Raw genomic sequence first — 21,075 nt, forward strand, 5'->3', positions numbered from 1 at the left:
TAGCGACATCCAGGGGAGGACAAGAGATCTTTCCTTCCTGCGGCTTTCCTTAGACTGCTCTTCACGTGTCTTTGCTTCTTGTTGGCTAGGTGGGGTCACAGGCCCATTTACTGACTTACCTTACTGGCCCAAGGAGTGGGATGTTTCTTATGAGCTCAGACAAACCATTTGGGGTGGAATAGATGTCAATGCAGAGTTGACAAGCGTCCGCTCCATGACGGTCTCTTATGATGGTTGGAAAGCCCAGCAGGGGATGGACGCTTTGTAAATGGTAACACAATCTAACAATTCAAGGAGTAGTTGTTGCTTAAATATTCTATTTGTAGTTATCAGTTAACTAAGAATCCTATAATGAGAAAAGAGAACGCATTAGAATATCTAACATTTGTGCATCAGAAAAATATATCATCCTAGATTTTCTTTCCCTGAAAAATCTCTTAATATTTAAAACAGGTATTTAAGCAAAATTTGCTATGACTCATCACGCATAAGAAGGAAATAGAGGGACATCACACGTTATACTCATATTGTAAGCTTCAGATTCCCATTAAAAATTTCTATGCCTTCACAGTCTTCAGATCAGAGATACACAGCTAGTCAGAGCAGCATAGGAACTGCTCAGGTAGACAGTTTGGGATTTTAATTCCAGCTTCTCCACTTAATAATCCCAGATCTCCATGCAGACCAATTTATTTAACATTTAATTATTTCCTGAGCCTCAGTTTCATCATCTGTAAAATAAGGCTATTAATATTAATTCCACAGGGTTGGGGGGATTTCATGAAATAAATCTAAAAAGCATTCATTGCAGTCTCTATCAGAAAAACCAATGTGCAATCAATGAGTCATATAGAAGATGTTTTCAAATTATTAATATATTCCATATTTGATGTATTATTTAATGATAGGCCATCCCAGAAAAACTCAAGCCTCAACAAATTCAATAAATTCAAGTCATTGGATATTTAACAAGCAGCCACTGTGTGACAGACACTGTGCACCTTGACAGCACGTTATTACTTTATAATAATGGTTCATGCCTACTAATGCCTTTCACATTCTTCTGGCTTCCTCCACGCTGTGCAATCTGGATTCACAGTGTTCCTTAATACATGAAGGCTGAAAGTGGAAATCATGAAAATACCTTTAACTGGCAGGAGTGGAGCAGTGGCAGGGGAAGGAGAGAGGTGAAAACTGAGTCTAAGACTCAATGAGGAGGGCCAACAACAAAAATAATGAGATGTAGTTCTATGATTCTGTGAACAGGCAGAGACAGGAGTGACTGCGAGTGTGCTTGGGTGTGTATATATACACATGAGCTGTATTTTCATACCCAAGATACTTTGGCTTTTATCTCAAAGTCAACTTTATGTGTGTTGGCCGCTCAGTCGTGTCCAACTCTTTGGACTGTAACCCACCAGGCTCCTCTGTCCATGAGATTTTCCAGGCAGGAATACTGGAGTGGGTTGCCATTTCCTTCTCCAGGGGATCTTCCTGATCCAGGGATTGAACCTGGGTCTCTTGCGTTTCAGGCAGACTCTTTACCATCTGAGCTACCAGGGAAATATGTATAATTTACATACAACAAAATGCACCCATTTTAGATAAATGTATACACAAGTGTTACCACCACCACAATCAACATTTAGGGAGGTTCCATCATTCCGGAAAGCTCCATAATGCATTTTTTTCCCATAGCCTTAGGTTCAGTTCAGTTCAGTCGCTCAGTCGTGTCTGACTTTTTTCGATCCCATGAACTGAAGCACACCAGGCCTCCCTGTCCATCACCAACTCCCGGAGCTTACCCAAACTTATGTCCATTGAGTCGGTGATGCCATCCAACCATCTCATCCTCTGTTGTCCCCTTCTCCTCCTGCCCTCAATCTTTTCCAGCATCAGGGTCTTTTCAAATGAGTCAGCTCTTTGCATTAGGTGGCCAAAGTATTGGAGCTTCAGCTTCAACATCAGTCCTTCCAATGAACACCCAGGACTAATCTCCTCTAGGATGGACTTGTTGGATCTCCTTGCAGCACAGGGGACTCTCAAAAGTCTTCTCCAACACCACAGTTCAAAAGCATCAATTCTTCTGTGCTCAGCTTTCTTTATCGTCCAACTCTCACATCCAAACATGACTACTGGAAAAACCATAGCCTTGGCTAGACGGACCTTTGTTGACAAAGTAATGTCTCTGCTTTTTAATATGCTGTCTAGGTTGGTCATAACTTTTCTTCCAAGGAGTAAGCGTCTTTTAATTTCATGGCTGCAGCCACCATCTGCAGTGATTTTGGAGCCCCCCAAAATAAAGTCAGCCACTGTTTCTACTGTTTCCCCATCAGGTAACCATTTTTATTTTTTCCCCCAAGTGTATGTCTTTATTTATTTCTGACTTTAATTGGGGTGGGTTTTTTTGAAATGATTTTTTAGAACCATTTAGGTTTACAGCAAAATTAAGTAGAAGGTGCAGAGATTTCCCATACACATATTGCCTTCATTCATGCCCAGTCTCCTGAGCAGTCAATGTCCCCACCAAAATAGTGTGTTTTTTATAACTTGTGAGCCTCCACTGGCATATCACTATCACCTAAAGTCCACAGTTTACATTAGAATTCATGCCTGGTGTTATGAAAAAATGTATAAAGGCATGTATCCATCATTATAATATCATATGGGGCATTTTCACTACCCTAGAACTCCTCTGTGCTCCACCTCTCTCCCCTTGCCAACCACAGGTCTTTTTCGTGACTCTGTAGTTTAACCTTTCCCCAAGTGTTATAAAGTTGGAATCCAATAGTATAGCCGTTAAAGTGCTGCACTCAATATGCCAGCAAATTTGGAAAACTCAGCAGTGGCCACAGGACTGAAAGAGGTCCATTTTCACAAAAATTGTAAAGGATGGCAATGCCAAAGAATATTCAAAGTACCCCACAATTGTACTCATCTCACATGCCAGCAAAGTAACGCTCAAAATTGTCCAAGTGAGGCTTCAACAGTCCGTGAACCAAGAACTTCCAAATGTTCAAGCTGGATTTAGAAAAGGCAGAGGAACCAGATATCAGATTGCCAACATCCATTGGATCATAGAAAAAGCAAGAGAGTTCCAGAAAAACATCTACTTCTGCTTTATTGACTATGCCAAAGCCTTTGACTGTGGAAGCAAAGAAGAACTGATGCTTTCGAACTATCGTGTTGGAGAAGACTCTTGAGAGTCCCTTGGACTGCAAGGAGATCCAACCAGTCAATCCTAAAGGACATCAATCCTGAATATTCATTGGAAGAACTGATGCTGAGGCTGCAACTCCAGTACTTTGGCCACATAATGCAAAGAACTGACTCATTGGAAAAGACCCTGATGCTGGGAAAGATTGAAGGCAGGAGGAGAAGGAGATGACAGAGGATGAGATGGTTGGATGGCATCACCGACTCAATGGACATAAGTTTGGGCAAGCTCCGGAAGATAGTGAAGGACAGGGAAGCCTGGCATGCTGCAGTCCATGGGGTCACAAAGAGTCAGACACGACTGAGCGACTGAGCATCAACAATAGTATGCAGCCTTTTCAGATTGGCTTCTTTTCACTTAGTAATATGCATTTAAGATCCCTCCATGCCTTTTCATTGCTTGCTAGCTCATTCCTTTTTAGCATTAACTAATATTCCATTGTCTGGAAGTACCACAGTGTGTTCATCTATTCACGTACTGAAGGATATCTTGGTTGCTTCCAACAGTAACTGTTCTTCCTGCATGGTTCCCAGATGGTGCTGAAGCACCCTGGGACACCACAGCAAACTCACCATGGACATTTACAATTTCTGAGAGAAACACAAGACTTCTGTTCAACACTACTATTATGAAGTTGTTTGGCCCTAACCTTTCAATGCAGTTAGTTATTTGGTCTTAGCGGGGCTTCCGTGGTGACTCAGTCAGTAAAGGATCCACTGGAGATGCAGAAGACCCAGGTTCCATCACTGCGTCAGGGAGATCCCCTGGATAAGAGAATGGCAACCCTCTCCAGTATTCTTGCCTGGGAAATCCCATGGACAGAGGAGCCTGGTGGGCTACAGTCCATGGGGTCATAAAGAGTCAGACACGACTTAGCGACTAAATTACCACATTTTGGCTTAGGTGCCATGAAAGAATTACTGAGACACTAATAGTATTTTCAAGGCTCTTCCATGTTTTCACATGTATCACTGTATCATTCCTTTATACTCCTGTGAAGTATTTTAATGTAACACCATTTATTTAAAGAAAGCTGCTGTGAACATTCATATATAGATCGTTGGAGTACATATGTTTGCATATTTCTTGGGTAGAAATCTAGAAGCAGAATTTCTGGGTCATATGTTAAGTGTGTGTTTAATTTTTTTAGAAACTGCCAAACTGTTTTCCAAAGCACAATTTTACACCTCCCGTTGCTCTACTTCCTTGCCAACATGGCATAGCCAGTCTTTTAATTTTAGCCATTCTAGTGGGTGTATGGTGTTAACTCATTGTGCTTTTAATTTGCATTTTCCCAGTGACTAATGATGTTGAGAATATTTTCATGTGCTTATTAGCCATTTGTATATCCTCTTTAGTGAAAGCATTTGAAATCTTTTGCCCATTAAAAAAAATTGATGAGTTTGACTTCTTATGATTAAATTCTAAACATTTTATGTTCTTAAGACACGTCCAGTGTTTCTCCTGGTCTGCAGTTCACTTTTTCATTGTCTCAACCATTCCATTCAAAGGACAAAGGCTTTCAATTTTGATGAAGTCCACTTGTTAATACGCTGTGCCGTGTGCTTAGTCACTTAGTCGTGTCCGACTCTTTGTGACCCCATGGACTGTAGCCCTTCAGGGTCCTCCGTCCCGGGGATTTTCCAGGCCAGAATACTGGAGTAGTAGACTATCCCTTCTCCAGCAGATCTTCCCGACCCAGAAATTGAACCTGGTCTCCCGAATTGTAGGTGGATTCTTTACCAGCTGAGCTACCAGGGAAGCCCATTTATTAATATGTATTTTTAAAATACTTGTGCATTTCTATGTCCCAAGAGCTTTTTGTCTACCTTAGGACTAAAGAGATTTTCTATTTCTTTCCTAGATACTTTAGTTTTAGCTTTCACTTTTAGGTTTGTGATCCATTTGCGTTTATTTCTGTATATGGTGTGAGTAAGATTGGAGTTCCATTTTCTTCTCAGTGAATATCTAATTGTTCAAGCAGCATTTCTATAGGGAAGGACTATCTTCTGCCCATTAAAGAACCCTTGACATCTTTGTTAGATATTAATTCATCACACATATGCTGCTTTATTTCTGGACTCTGTTCTTTTCCACTTGTCTTACAACTATCCCTTGCCAGTACCATACTGCTGATTACTATAGCTTTATAGTAGCCTTGAAATCTAGGTAATGTATGTCCTTCAACTTTGTTCTTCTTTTTCAAAATTGTTTTGGCTGAATTATAAGTCTTTTGCATTTTTATATAAACTGTAGAACCCATATGACATTTCTACAGAAATCTGCTGGAATTGATAGGCTTTTCCTTGAGGCTGTCAGGCCAATTCATGATGTTTTTAAGCCTCATGAGTATTAAAAAAAAAGAATTTAAAGTATTAATGATACTGCCCCAACATAGGCAGAGATTAAAAGGACAGTAATAAAGTTAGAAGACAGCGTTTGTGAAGTAGGAAAAAACCCCACAGCTATGGGAGCCAAAATGCCCTGGATTTACATTGTCTTTTTTTTCCCAGTTTCTGATTGTGTGGCATTAGGGCAAGTGATCAGAGATGGATTTTGTAGTTTGCCACAAGGATTAAAGAAGACCTCACCAGCTACCTCCTGGATATTGGGACTCCTCACATTCAACACTTCCAAAAAGAAACCCCCTATTTTCCCTCTGAAACCAGCGTTCCTTTGCCGCTTTCTGTCTTAGTGACCTGACCCTTCTGCCTGCTGTCTGCTCTAGCACGAAGGCACTCTGCTTAGCATCCTAGAATCTCTGGAACAGGTTGGTCACATTTTGATTTTCTCCCAACACAGAAACTGAAGTGAAAGTGTTGTTCAGTTGTGTCTGACTCTTTGTGACCCCATGGACTGTGGCCCGCCAGGCTCCTCTGTCCATGGAGTTCTCCAGGCAAGAATACTGGAGTGGGTAGCCATTCCCTTCTCCAGGGGATTTTCCCAACTCAGGGATCAAACCCAAGTTTCCTGCATTGCAGTGGATTCTTTACCCTCTGAGCCCATCAGTGTCTGTAAAACAACTCAAAAGACATGGATCAGTATATTATCTATAGCCCCTGAGGAGGTCCTTGACTGCTTAAGGACTATGATTATTTTGTCTTGCTTGACTGTTTTCTTTCTGCATTTTCTTGCTTCTCTGATTAACTATATTCTTTAACTAGAGTTTTTCTACAGACAAAGGGCAGGCAGAGGACGCGGGGGTTGTGGGGGGGCGGTGGGGGGTGGGGATTGTTCTGGGAAGGCCCCATGGAGCGGTTGCAGAATTAGTGGCGATGGTTGCACAACAGCGTGAATGCAAGCCATACACTGTAAAATGCTAAATGTTATGTTATGTGTATTTTACCACAATGAAGAGTCCATAACAAATTTGGACTACAATAGGGAGATAATTTTTCCAGAAATATCAACATCTAGGTCCCCCCAGTGACCTTTTCTTACTCCTGCTCACCCTACACTCTTTTTTCTTTTTCATTGGAGAAATATTTAGCTTTCTCCCATGTAATAACTCAGTATACAAACAGCCCACAGGCAGCCTCTGCTGACTTGAGAACAAGGGTGTGGCTTATCCCAGTAACGCCTGGCTTTTTCTTGTCTGTCTTGAGTAGATTTGCCGAAGCTTCAGAGAGAAGCAGGCTTTCTGCTGATACCTGAGGCTTTCTCGGAACCACAGGGTTCAGCTTTAAAATGCCCTGTGAGCCTCCTGGCTCACTTTCCCTCAAGGGCAGAATTCTATGAGCTCTTTCTGGAGTCAGCATCAACCTCCACCGCAATCTTTTCTCCAACCTAGAGAGTTTCCTTGGCAACCAAGTGAATAGTCAGTCACTCACTTCTTACTAATTCTTGTTCAGTTTTGAACAGTTTGTCTTACTTGAAAAGAAAATGCAGAAACTGCACTTTTGTTGTCGCTATTTAAAAAAAAAAACCCACCAACAACAAAAAACCTAGGTTCCTGCCAGGCTTTTAAAGGGTCCATCCAAATTTCGCCTCTGAATGCCTGAACATACGGTCAACAGCCACACCAGTTGCACCTAGTATGTATCAGCCTTTATATTTGTTGCTGCTGTTCAGTGGCTAAGTCATGTCCAATTCTTTGTGACCCCATGGACTGCAGCATGCTAAGCTTGCCTGTCCTTCACCATCTCCCAGGTTTTACATAGAATCACTCACTTCATCTGTGTGACAATCCAGGACAGAGGTATAATTATTATTCTGATTTTACAGATGAGGAAATGGAAGCACGAGGTCAAGTACTTTGCCAGAGGTCAACAGGCAGTACCGTTTTTAGACTATATTGTAGAGTAATTTCTTCAAGCCTGTATGGGATCCTTGTATTTTACCAGAGGAGCCTCAGTGCAGAGGGCGGACTCTTAGTGATGGAGTAGCAGACACTGTTGGAAAAAATCCCTGATGCTGGGAAAGAATGAAGGGAAAAGGAGAAGAAGGTGGCAGAGGATGAGATGGTTTGATAGCATCATTGACTCAATGGATGTGAGTTTGAGCAAACTCCAGGAGACAGTGAAGGAAAGGAGAGCCTGGCGTGCTGCAGTCCATGGGGTCGCAGAGTTGGACGTGATTTAGTGACTTAACAGCAACCACAATAGCAGGCAGTGTTGCAGGTCCAGTCAGTCAGTTCAGTTGCTCAGTCATGTCTGACTCTTTGTGACCATGTGGACTATAGCATGCCAGGCCTCCCTGTCCATCACCAACTTCCGGGCCTTGCTCAAACTCATGTCCATAGAGTCAGTGATGCCATCTAACCATCTCATCCTCTGCTGTCCCCTTCTCCTTCTGCCTTTAATCTTTCCCAGCATCAGGGTCTTTTCCAATGAGTCAGTTCTTGGCATCAGGTGGTCAAAGTATTGGAGCTTCAGCTTCATCATCAGTCCTTTCAAAGAATATTCAGGACTGATTTCTTTTAGGATTGACTGGTTTGATCTCCTTGCAGTCCAAGGGACTCTAAAGAGTCTTCTCCAACACCACCGTTCGAAAGCATCAATTCTTTGGCACTCAACCTTCTTTATGGTCCAACTCTCACATCCATATGTGACTACTGGAAAAACCACAGCTTTGACTAGATGGACCTTTTTCGGCAAAGTAATGTCTCTGCTTTTTAATATGCTGTCTAGGTTGGTCATAGCTTTACTTTCAAGGAGCAAGCGTCTTTTAATTTCATGGCTGCAGTCACCATCTGCAGTGATTTTGGAGCCCCCCAAAATAAGTCTCTCACTGTTTCTATTGTTTCCCCATCTATTTGCCATGAAGTGATGGGACCAGCTGCCATGAACTTTGTCTTTTGAATGTTGAGTTTTAAGCCAGCTTTTTCACTCCCCTCTTTCACTTTCATCAACAGGCTCTTTAGTTCTTTGTTTTCTGCCTTTAAGGTGGTGTCATCAGCTTATCTGAGGTTATTGATATTTCTCCCGGCAATCTTGATTCCAGCTGTGCTTGTTCTAGTGTTGCAGGTTAGGGGAGAGATTTGGGGGAAGAGATCCCTTCAGCAAAACTCCTCAGTGCCTGCCATCTGGGCACACAGAAAACCACAAGTAGAATGTCCCTGTTTTGACTGGCCTTGGCATATGACAGAGGGGTTTAAAAAGCACAGACTCCAGACTTCTCTGGTGGTCTGGTGGTGAAGACTCCACTGTTCAGTGCAGGAAGCATGGGTTCCATCCCTGATAGGGGAACTAAAATTCCACATGCTGTGCAGAGCGGCCAGTAAAATAAAAAATTAAAAATAAACAGCACAGACTCTGGGGTCAGGCAGAGCTGGGAACAGATCCTGCTTCAATCACTGAGCAAATGGCCACAGAGTTCCTTAGGCTGAGGCTGTCTGGGCCAAGAGGGAATTTTTCTGAGGACACGCCTGCCTGGACAGAATTTTGGATCCAATGAGGGTTTCTCAACCTTGGCCCTGTTGACAGAATTCTCTGTAGTGAAGGGCTGTCCCGCACACTGTAGGGTATGGAGCACTACCCCTGTCCTCCACGCACTAGAGGCCGACTGGGACAAGCAGAAGTGTCTGTAGCCGAGGCCAGCTGTCCCCTGGGGAGGTGGGCGAGGTCATCTCCCCTCTAGATTAGATGACCTAAAGGTTCTTCCCATTCAGATAATATTTTGGGATTCTATCTCAGGCTGCTCCCCGCAGGTGGCGCTAGTGGTAAACAACCCACCTGTCAATGCAGGAGATGAGAGAGACTGAGGTTCGATCCCTGGGTCAGGAAGATCCCCTGGAGAAGGAAATGACAACCCTACTCCAGTATTCTTGCCTAGAGAATCCCACAGGCTACAGCTGGTCGCAAAGAGTTGGACATGATGGAATCGACTTAGCATGTACACGCACACGCGCACAGGTTACCAACACATAGAGCTGTTTTGTAAAACATCACCCCATTCACACATTGGAATCAGAATTCAGAGCTACCAGCCAATCAGATTGCTGGAATTTGTCTTTTCTTCTCGGTGGGAACAACCTGCAGGACAGGCTTGTTCCTTTTCAGGCCACTCAAGCTAATTCTGGTTTTTGTTTTTTTTTTTCCTGGTTAAAAACAAAAGCTTATTTTGAGTAAATTTCTCAGTTATCCCAAAGTTCAAAGTTCCCATCAGGCTTCTCCCCCACTCCGTGGTTTCTTCCCTCACCCTCCTCCCCTCTGAGAAATCCTCAAGGCAGGGAGAAGCTTCTGGAACACTGGGGCATCTGTGGCCGATGGCTGGTCCTCTGAGCTGGCCTGGGGAGATGTGTGTCTTGGGGGGACCTCATGGTATTTTTGTGTGTGTGCTGATGGCTCCCGGGGAGCTTGGCTCCCTCTCTGTGGCCTGGGCACCTGGCCATAGCCTCCTCTTGGCTCTTAACTCTGGGCTGTCACCCCTGGCTTCTGCATCCCCTGGTTCCAGTCCAGATGACCCCTGGCAGGCACGATGATGGAATTCTCAGTTACTGCCTGGCCTCTGCAGGGCTACGGGAATGTCTCTGGCTGGCCACTGTGGTGGGCACAGTGTGGGTGGCTGTCTCAGGCCATTCTCGCTCCAGCCCTGCCCTCTCACCGTTCCTTGACCACAGCCCATTCCCTTCCCACCTCCTTCTTCCTACTCTGAGGCTGCCTCTTGCCGGGACTCCAGGAGAGGCGTGTGTTATAGTCCACCAGGCCTTTGGAGCCTCAATCTTGCTAGTACTCTTCCAGAGAAAAATGAAAACACAGCCATCTCAGTATTCATCTTGCGCAATGACAATTTGGAAGTATTTCGAGTTGGCTTTACAACTCCCTCTAATGCCCCGCTCCAATCAATTCTGTGAGCCCACAGGGACCACAATCCCAACTTTGCACCACTTATTGATCTCATTCCTTTCGAGTCCTCACTGTCCTCTGTATCCAGCTAAACATCCGCCCTCATTTTGTTGTAAACACCCCAGGCCCTTCTCCTCTCCCATTTCATTGTATTTGGTTGATGTATGAGTCACGGTTCTCTAGAGAAGCAGAACCAACAGGCTGTGTGTTTATATAGAAAGAGGTTTATTTTAAGTAATTGACTCACATGATTGTAGAGACTGGCAGGTCCCAAATCGGCAGGGTGGCCTGGCTGGTGTTTCAGTTTAGGTCCAAAGGCAGTCTACAGGCAGAAATTCCTTCTTGCTTGCCTGGAAGAGGCCCATCTTCATGCTATTAAGACTTTCAACTGATTAGATGAGGCCCACCTCCTTATGGAGGACAATCTGCTTTACCAAAGTCCACCAAATTAAATGGAAATCTTTTTTTTTTCCCCCCAACACTCTCTCAGAGCCATTCAGAATGATGTTTGACCAAAAATCTGGGCACTGGAGCCCAGTCACACTGACACATGTAACTCCCTGTCACAGTTGGCTAAATCACAGTTGGCTTTATATATATATCTGAGCCTGTCCCCACACAGCTGGAAGCAGCAGGGGCAGGAGATTTGCCTCACTGGAAATGGGTGATCAGTAACTCTCAGTGAAGTGTGGGGATTGGACTGTATTTCTCTAATTCAGTCACTCCCCCTACTCGTAAAGGACTATTCATTGTCTGTTCCCCATTCTCAGCCTCTGTGTCTCAGAAAGAGGCCTCTGTGGATCCTCACCACTCCATCTGTCCACCGACAGACTGCATCTGTGCTCTCACGCGCTCCTTCCCCCATCCTCCCGTGGGTGAAATGCCTCGGCTCCTGGCCAAGGCCAGCCCCTGCCTCCTGTGATGGATTTCCTCTTTCTCCTCTGCTCGAGGTCATTCTCCAACAGGTTCTTCCTCTCTCTGCTGATTCATCAGTTTTATCTTTCTTCATTCATTCTCGTTATGAATTCTTGACCTTGTTTGGAGCCCTACTCTATTTCTCTCCTTTTTTACAGTCCAGTTTTCATTTGTGCTGTCTGTAATCTCACTCCCGCATTCTCTTCATTTTTTTTTAATTGTGGTAAAATACACACAAATGTACCACTGTAGCCATGTGAAATTGTATGATTCAGTGACATGAAGTGTGTTCAGTGTGGTGTGACTGTCACTGGTCTAGTTCCAAAACTTTTCATCATTTCAAATGCAAATCTTGTACCCATGAAGCAGTCACTCCCTTTTCCCCTGCTTCCCCCAGATTCCCCCAGTCTCTGGTAACCACTAATATGCTTTCTGTCTCTATATATTGTTTATACTGGATATTTCATATAACTGGAATCATACAACATGTGGTTGCTTGTGACTGGTTTCTTTCAGTCATTGTAATGCTTTGAAGATTCATCTATGTTGGAGCATGTATCAGCGCTTCCTTCCTTTTTATGATGGAATAGTACTCCATTGTGTAGAGGCATCACACTTTGTTTATCCACTCATCTGTTGAAGGACTCCTGTGTTGTTTCCTCCCACTCTTTGTAAGCCCTTTCTAACAGGCTCTCACCCCCACCAGTCCACCCAAACTGCTCTCGTCGAGATCACTGATCCCCATGTTACCATCTCTCATGGTTGATCTCAGTTGTCTTTGGACTTGAACTACAAGCAGCAGCTGGTCTGCCAATGGCTCTCTCTTCTCAAATCACTTCTTGACTCGGTTGGCAGCACATGCTTTTTCCAGATTTTCCTTCTTCCTCTCTGGAATGTTCTATTCTGTCTCCTCTACTGTCTCTCTCCTCTGTTCTGTCCTCTTGATATTGGAATATGGTACCTGAACCTCTTTTCTATCAACTCTCACTAGCCCCATGGTTCTCAGTACCATTTGCATATGGATACCATTTGCGTACCTCATTTTATTGCACTTCAAAGACACTAGAGTTCTTTACAAATTGAAGGTTTATGGCAATATTGCATTGAGCAAGTCTATTGGCGCCATTTTTCCAACAGCATTTGCTCACTTCATGTCCCTGTGTTATGTATTTGTAATTCTCGAGATATTTCAAATTTTTTCATCATTATTGTCTTTGTTATGGTGATTATGATCAGTCATCTCTGATGTTACTTTTGCAAAAATATTACGACTTGATGAACGCTAAGATGATGATCAGCAGTTTTTAGCAATAAAATCTTTTTAAAAATTAAATTAATTAATTAATTTAATTTAATTTATTTTTTATTTTTATTTATTGGGCTGCATCAGGTTTAATTGCCCTGCCCTGTGGGATCTTAGTTCTCTGACCAGGGATTGAACCCACATCCCCTCTGTTGGAAGGCAGATTCTTAAATCACTGGACCACCAGGGAAGTCCATAAAATATTATTTTCTTTCTTTCTCTTTAATTCTTTTTTGGCTCTCTTTTTTCTTCTATATTGTCTGGAACTTAGGAGTCCTTTTTCTATTCTTTTAGTGATTACCCCAGAGGTTATAACATGTTCCTTATTTACTAAAATTTCATACTACTTGTATGCTCTTTCCCAGTAACACAACTTAAAACACTTAGAATACCATGTATTATTATATTTAAAACACTTCCTGACTTACATTGTTTAGTGTTTAGTATTAAGCAATAAAATATTTTTAATTAAGATATGTACTTTTTTTTGATGTAATGTAACTGCACACTTAATGGACTATAGTATAATATAAACATAACTTTTATATGCACTGGAAGCCAGAAAAATTCATGACTCACTTTGTCACAATATTGCAGTGGTCTGGAACCAAATTGAAATGTCTTCAAGTATGTCTATATTGATATGTGCAGAATTTTCTACTCCTACTTCTGTGTCCTATTTCCTGCTCATTATCCCTCTTGGGATGCCTAACAAGTATTTCAAACTTTAAAAATTTGTCTTAAGTATCAAAGTAACTGAGGTATTGGAACCACCCTTGACTTTACATTTCCTCTCCTGCTCTGTAATTAATCCATCGGCAAGTATCACTGGGTTCAGCTTCGTTTGCATCCAGAATCCAAGCACTTATCCCCACGCCTACTGCTCCCTCTCCAACCCAAAGCGCCAACATCTGTTCCTCTGATTACTGAATAGTCTTCCTCCTGGACTGCCTGATTCCACTTGTTTTCTCTAGTCTAGTGCGAGTCACTTTGTTTGTTTGTTTTTATTAACACTTAAGTCATATCTGTCTCTCTTCTACCTGTCTCTCTTCTACTCCAAATGCTTCAATAGGTCCTAATCTTACTCAGAGTAAATGCCAACTCTTCATTGTGAGCCCTCTCCAAGTCCAGGCCAAGACAATGAATATCCTTGCCATCTTCGTGGGCCAACAGGCAGATTTTTTTTTTTCCCTTGGATCATCCCAGGGACCTCAGATCCAACTCCTCAACTGGTCAGACCTAAGGCCTCCTCTCCTGTCTAGGTGTGGCATTAAAACATAAGTTTCTGGACTTCCTTGGTGGTCCAGTGGTTCAGACTTTGCTCTTCCACTGCAGGGGGACATGGGTTCAATCTCTGGTCAGAGAACTAAGATTCCACAGTGCAGCCAACAAATAGAGAGGAAAAAAAACACATAAATTCCTTAGTTGCCAAAACTTGTCACCTCTTTCACCCATATAGAACAACCTCAGCACTGGTTCATGTTCACTATGTTGATTTTTGTTTCATTTTTGTCTTTTTTTTTCTGCCCCAAGGCTACCTATCCCTTACTTGCTTGGGAATTAGGCTGTGAATTTAGAAAGTTATTTGTCATATTTTGTTCAGCACTTTTTGGTGCCTGGCAGTGGGAGGATATTGAAGTGATGCTCTTTGTGCTATTGCTGGAAACAGAAGACCAGCATTGGCAGAAGAAATGGCAACCCACGATAAATCCATGAACATAGGAGCTTGGCGGGCTATGGTCCTTGAGGTCACAAAGAGTTGGACACGGCTGAGTGACAGAACGCACGCACGCATATGTTATAGAATTGCATTTTTTAAAGGCTAAATACTATTCCATTGTGTGTATAGACTACATTTTGTTTATTCATTCACCTGTCAGTGGACTCTTGAGTTGCTTCCACCTTTTGGCTCTTCTGAGTAAAGCCTCAGTGAATACATGCGTACAAGTAACCCCAGTCCCTGTCTTTAATGTGTGGCTTTGTTGGTTAGGAAGCAAGCTGGGAAAGGATGGTGTAAACCTGACATAGGACCACAGTCTCATATTCAAAAACATGAGGTCAGATGTTCAGAATTTTTCTTTTGAGTTTAGAAGGATAATTCAGTTTACACATGGTACACTATGTCATACCCACAGTATTATTCTAAACAGATTACAAATAGCCCCACATCACTTTCAGGTTTGGTTTTGCAACCAAATTTATTTGCCACAAATTTATTTCCAATTTCTTTTTTTAGAGCTTTTTAGATTTCAGAATTGTGGCTAAGGAATTGTAGACATGTATCAAAGGTTATCAGTTTGTAGAAATTAAAAAAAAATGTCTTCACTTCTAATCTGCACTGTCCCCTGCGTGTCGTTTTACTTCTGAAAGAGTTTTGGGAGAATTAATCGGTCAATTGAAGGAAGAAAAGTGATTGAATTGAAAGAAGCACTTAAGTACTTGGTAACTCAGTGAGGCTGGTCAAAGGACTTTCTGGGTACGCGGTGCTCAAGTCAACCGGAGCTGTGGAGAGGAGGATGTTTGATGAGACTGATGGGGGCGGGGGGACTTCCCTGGCAGTACAGCACATAGGCATCTGCCTACCAACGCAGGGGACATGGGTTTGATCCCTGGTCTGGGAAGATGCCACATGCTGTGGAACAACTAAGTCCAAGCAGCACAACTACCGCGCTTGTGCTCTAGAGCCATGGAGCCAAAGCAAGAGAAGCCCTACTCACAACTGGAGCAAGCCCCTGAGCAGCAATGACGACACAGTGCAACCAGGAATACACTGACAATATTAAAAAAAAACTGGGAGGAATGAAGCGCACCATATTAATTATTTGAAAATTAAAATTCAAAGCTGAGGCCAGAAATGTACTCACAGCTGTTTTTAAAGAAAGTTAAGCAGAATGTAATGAATGGTCCTTAGATTAGATGGGTAGGAGGCCTTCAGAAAATACTGATCCATTCATTTTGGATTTAACTACTTAGCTGGGATGGTTATACCACTTTTGAGAACTTATCCTTTGTGAAGCTTTGTGTTATGTACTTTTTAAAAAGGTAATGTAAAGAATTTATTTATTTATTTTTGGCTGTGTGGGTCTTCATTGCTGCTAGGGCTTTTCTCTAGCTGCGGCGAGTGGGGGCCGCTCTCCAGTTGTGGTACTCGGGGTTCCCATTGCGGTGGCCTTTCTTGCTGTGGAACACTGGCTCTAGGGCACATGGGCTTCAGTAGCTGTGGCACGTGGCACGTGGCACAACAGTCACGGCTCCTGGGCTCTAGAGCACAGTCTCAGTAGTCGTGACCCATGGACTTATTTGCTCTGCAGCATGTGGGGTCCTCCTGGATCAGGGATGGAGCCCGTGTCTCCTGCATTGGGATATAGATTCTTTATCACTGAACCACCAAGGAAGCTCTGTACTTTAAACACATTCCCTTATTTAATTCTTATAAATCTCTACACTGTATATTTTCCTGTCCCCAAGATGGGCTGTGCCATTTGTGGGGCCCAGTGAAAAATGAAAATGTGGGACCCTTTGTTCAAAAAGTATTAAGGATTTCAAGATAGCAAGAGCATTGTATTAAAGCAAGCTCAGGGCCCTTCTCAGAGTGAAGTCTTATGTACCAGCACTGACTGGAAGCTGGGTGTTACTGTCCCCATTTTTCATATGGGGACACTGAGACATGGAGAGGCCATGCCTTGCTTTTGGTCAGACAGCTCTGACCCTAAATGCTAAAAGACAAGGGGACTTACTGGATATTGTATCTGCATTTCAGCTCAGGGTAGATGCTCAGTGAGTATTATGGAATGGCAATCAAGACAACTCAGCAAATGCTAAGGAGTGCCTAGAACTTTTGGAGGTGTTGTTAAGAGCATGAGAGAATGAGCTAAAATCTGATAATATACACTAATTGTTCTCACTGTGCTGTGCTTAGTCCCTCAGTTGTGTCCAGCTTTTTGTGACCCTATGCTCTACAGCTTGCCAGGCTCTTCTGTCCATGGGTGTTCTCCAGGCAGGAATACTGGAGTGGGTTGCCATGCCCTCCACCAGGGCATCTTCCCCGCCAGGGATTGAACCCAGGTTTCCCTCATTGCAGGCAGATTCTTTACTGTCTGAGCTACAGGGAAGCCCAATTGTTCATGCTAGCAAATCCCTATAAATATATAGGAAACACTTGTACTGACTCCCCCCCACCTCCCCACTAGGCTTTGTGGGGGGTCTGTTTAATTCCTCTGCTAGGGTAATGTGAACCATCTTACTTGTGAAGATTTCTCATTAAACAACTATTTGCCTAATTGGGGTAAATCAGCTAAATGCTAATTAGTATCTTTCAAAGAGTTAAAAATAGATCTCTAATCACTCACATTATCGCTGAGCACAGAGAGCAGGAGGGAAGCCTGCTTTCAGAGCCTCCGTCTTATTTAATGTTTTACAGACTCGGCGCAAAACCCCACATACCAGTTGCATGGCAGTAGCTGACACATAGCTGAGATGCTTGAACATGGTGGCTTTCCAGAGGCTGTTGTCATGAGAAACTCAGTCATTAGCGGCTATAATTGTGCTTGTGCGACTCTGACAAAGAATTTCCTCCACAACTATGTGGCTAGAATCACGCTAGTGAAATTCAAGTGACAGCTGAAGACAACAAGATTGGAATGAGAATGGCCAAAGTTATGACAAATAGTTACGCTCATGACAAACTGGCCCGGGGACGGGCTTTGGCAGACGGCACATTTGGACTCCTGGGCTCTTCTTCTGCAAGATTCCCGAGAGGATGTTTCTGTGACAGCTGACACATCCAGCTGATCTTCCATCTGAGACTGTGGCTTCTCTGGTCTAAAATTAAAGCCATTCTTTTGCTTGCTACTGACACAGATGTTCTGCAACATCTTAAAGATCGCTTAGTGGCCTAAATGATGGAATAGGGGGTCTAAATGATGGAATGGGGGGGTTACATCATCTCCTTCTAACAATAGGTAGGGAAGGAGCTGGTTGGGGTCAGCACCTCAGTGATGTCAGCAGAGGTCCCCAACTCTTCTCATATTTCCACTCCGCCATCCTGAGCATGTTGGGTTTCATCCTCACCTTTGTTCTCTCAAAGTACAAGACATCATTTCTTCATGAAATGGTGTCTAGGTACAAGTAAGTTTATTATTCTGAGTATTCCTCATTCTGCGTGCATGCTAAATAGCTTCAGTTGTGTGCAATTCTTTGTAAACCTATGGACCATAGCCTGCCAGGCTCTTCTGTCCTTAGGATTCTCCAGGCAAGAATACTAGAGTGGGTTGCCATGCCCTCCTCCAGGGGATCTTCAACCTGTATCTCTTTATTCTGGGTTCTCTCAAAAGCACAGTCTGATACCACTTATTTGCAGGAGGATTGAGAGACTGGGGACACGAGGCAGGGAAGGAGGAGAAACCAATACAAGAGCATGTTGTTGAGCTGCCAAGTTCTGGTGAGATCTACTGGGAGGTAGGTAGAGGGTGGCCAGGATTGCTTACCTGGAAGCCGAGGCTCTTGGAGCCTTTATCCAGTGCTCCTGGTTTCCAGTGGCTGGGAGGGCTGTGAAAGGAGGGATGTGTGGTGGCAGGAGAGGCAAAGGAGAAGACTCAAAGGCCAAGAGGTAAAGCCGCTCAGTGTGTGGGCCTGCTGTGGGATGCTGTCAACTCGGGGTGAGTAGGAGTTCCTAAGCATGCTTGCCTAGCACCCTGTGGTGCCTGGGCTAAAATTAAAGCTCAGTAGTTGATAGTCCCTTGGACTGCAAGGAGCTCCAACCAGTCCATCCTAAAGGAAATCAGTCCTGAATATTCACTGGAAGGACTGATGTTGAAGCTGAAACTCCAATACTTTGACCACCTGATGCAAAGAACTGACTCATTGGAAAAGACCCTGATGCTGGGAAGATTGAAGGCAAGAGGAGAAGGGGACAACAGAGGATGAGATGGTTGGATGGCATCACTGACTCAATGAATATGAGTTTGAGTAAACTCTGGGAGTTGGTGATAGACAGGGAGGCCTGGCATGCTGTAGTCCATGGGGTCGCAAAGAGTCGGACACAGCTCCGCGACTGAACTGAACTGAGGATGTGCTGCTTTGTTATCTGAAGCTAGGAGGGCTAGTTCTCCTCCCTTCTTCCTATCCTACTCCCACAGATAAGGTTGACTAGCCAAAAACACCTCACTGTCCCAGGACAAGGCCCTGCTGCTGCTTATCCCTGAGACAGAGCTTCAGTTTCCTGCCAGATCACAGACTTATCCAAACAAGCCTATCCTATCCTCCTGGGAGAACCACGGGGCACCCCACCCTTTTGCTACTACAAAGCCTGCCTCCCACGCTCCTGCTTGTTCACTCCATTCCTAAGCACAGCCCTCCGCACCCAGCATGGTATGCTGTTTCCTATCCCCTCCCCAGGCCTGAGTATATGTGACTATAAACTGCTGTTGATCTCATCTGTCAAGTGTTTGGCCATTCCCAGAACCCTAGAGTAGGAATCCCTTCCTGACCACTACTGTGCAAATAGGAGCTCAAACAACCATAACTAAGAACATCCACCACTGGGACTTCCCTGGTGCTCCAGTGCTTGAGAATCTGTCTTCCAAAACGCAGGGGACATGGGTTTGATCCCTATTTGGGGAACTAAGATGCCACAGGTTTCAGGGCAACTAAGTCCATGCGCCGCAACTAGAGAGCCTGTGAGCTCTAGAGCCTGTGATCCACAAGAGAAGTCCATGAGCCACAACTAGAGAGAAGCCCTCATGTGCCCCAATTCTCCAAGCCAGGCTTCAACAGTACATGAACTGAGAAATTCCAGATGTTCACGCTGGATTTAGAAAAACCAGAGGAACCAGAGATCAAATTGCCAACATAAGTTGGGCCATTGAGAAAGCAAGAGAGTTCAGAAAAACTTTATTGTCTACACCAAAGCCTTTGACTGTGTGGATCACAACAAATTGTGGAAAATTCTTAAAGAGTTGGGAATACCAGACCACCTTACCTGCCTCCTGAGAAATCTGTAGGCAGGTCAAAAAGCAACAGTTAGAACTGGACGTGGAACAATAGACTGGCTCCAAATCCGGAAAGGAGTACGTCAAGGCTGTATATTGTCACCCTACTTATTTAACTTATATGCAGAGTACATCATGCGAAATGCCAGGCTAGATGAAGCACAAGCTGAAATCAAGATTGCAGGGAGAAAAACCAATAACCTCAGATAAACAGAGACACCACCCTTATGGCAGAAAGTGAAGAACTAAAGAGCCTCTTGATGAAAGTGAAAGAGGAGAGTGAAAAAGTTGGCTTAAAACTCAACATTTAGAAAATGAAGATCATGGCATCCGATCCCATCTATTTCATGGCGAATAGATGGGGAAACTATGGAAACAGTGACAGACTTTAGTTTTTTGGGCTCCACAATCACTGCAGATGGTGACTGAAGCCATGAAATTAAAAGATGCTTGCTCCTTGGAAGAACAGCTACCAACCTAGGCAGCATATTACAAAGCAGAGAGATTTCTTTGCCAACAAAGGTCCATCTAGCCAAAGCTATGGTTTTTCCAGTAGCCGTATATGAATGTGAGAGTTGGATGATAAAGAAAGCTGAGCACCGAAGAATTGATGCTTTTGAATTGTGGTGTTGGAGAAGACTCTTGAGAGTCCCTTGGACTGCAAGGAGATCCAGTCACTCCTAAAGGAAATCAGTCCTGAATATTCATTGGAAGGACTGATGCTGAAGCTTAAGCTCCAATCCTTTGGCCACCTGATGTGAAGAACTGACTCACTGGAAAAGACCCTGATGCTGGGAAAGATTGAAGGCAGGAGGAGAAGGGGATGACAGAGGATGAGGTGGTTGGATGGCATCACTGACTCAATAGACATGAGTTTGAGCAAGCTCTTGGAGTTAGTGATGGACAGGGAAGCCTCGAGTGCTGCAGTCCGTGGGGTCACAAAGAGTCAGACATGACTGAGCAACTGAACTGAACTGAACTGCCAAAACTACAGAAAGCTTGTGTGCTGCAGCAAAGAGCCTGCATGCTGCAATGAAGACCCAATGCAGACAACCCCCGCCCCAAACCACCACCCTCCCCCAAAAATGGAGCAGGCTCCAGTAGTGTCTCACTGGACAGAACTGAGTCACCTGCCTCTCTCTGAACCAATCCCTGGCAAATGGCAATGATATTAGGATGACTGATTGGAGACCCATCAGAGTTAGTCCTCTGTGGTGGGTGGGGTAGGACCCACTTTCCATGGGCACATTTTCACTCAGTGCCTCAATGAAATCAGGGTTCTGTTGGGTTCTCTTAGAACAAAATAAGGGAGAAATGGTCGTTAGGTAGAGAATCAGCTCTGTCTACTCTCTAGATGGTGGAGGA

The sequence above is a fragment of the Bos indicus x Bos taurus genome, chromosome 20 (assembly GCF_003369695.1).
Source record: "Bos indicus x Bos taurus breed Angus x Brahman F1 hybrid chromosome 20, Bos_hybrid_MaternalHap_v2.0, whole genome shotgun sequence".
Classification (NCBI taxonomy): domain Eukaryota; kingdom Metazoa; phylum Chordata; class Mammalia; order Artiodactyla; family Bovidae; genus Bos; species Bos indicus x Bos taurus.